At 44.0% G+C, this 657-nt stretch overlaps 1 pseudogene; it reads left to right on the forward strand.

Moving 5' to 3' along the window:
• LOC102886337 overlaps nucleotides 1–657 on the forward strand; it is a 2,398-nt pseudogene that overhangs the window by 837 nt on the left and 904 nt on the right.

The following is a 657-nucleotide window of genomic DNA, read 5'->3' on the forward strand; positions in this document are numbered from 1 at the left end:
TGGTGGGAGGAGAAGGAGGAAGCAGCAGCAGCAGCAGCGAGAATAGAAGAGGGACCAGAACTCTGAAATGAGAATAAAACGAGTTCGGGAGTATGACAATAGCTTCAAAACTGGGAATTTGCCCAGATGATTAAAGAATTTCTGGCTACTTTGGATTGTCATCTACCCACTATGACTGATCCTATGGAAGAGCACAGGATATGCATTTGTGTTAGGAAATGCCCACTAAACAAACAAGAATTGACCAAGAAAAAAATTGATGTGATTTCCTTCCAAGCAAGTGTCTCCTCTTTGTCCATGAGCTCAAGTTAAAAGTGGATTTAACGCAGTATCTGGAGAACCAGGTATTCTGCTTCGACTTCGCATTTGATGAACCGGCTTCAAATGAAGTTGTCTGTGGGTTTAGAGCAAGGCCACTGGTTCACACAATTTTCCAGGGTGGAAAAGTGATCTGTTTTGCATATGGTCAGACAGCAGGTGGCAAGACTCATACTGTGGGTGGAAACCTCTCTGGAAAAGCCCAGAATGCCTCCAAAGGGATCTTTGTGATGGCCTCTTGAGATATCTGCCTCCTGAAGAATCAGCCTTGCTACTGGAACCTGGGCCTGGAAGTCTATGTTACATTCTTAGAGATTTAAAATGGGAAGCTGTTCAAAC

Source organism: Pteropus alecto, unplaced genomic scaffold (assembly GCF_000325575.1).
Source record: "Pteropus alecto unplaced genomic scaffold, ASM32557v1 scaffold75, whole genome shotgun sequence".
Classification (NCBI taxonomy): domain Eukaryota; kingdom Metazoa; phylum Chordata; class Mammalia; order Chiroptera; family Pteropodidae; genus Pteropus; species Pteropus alecto.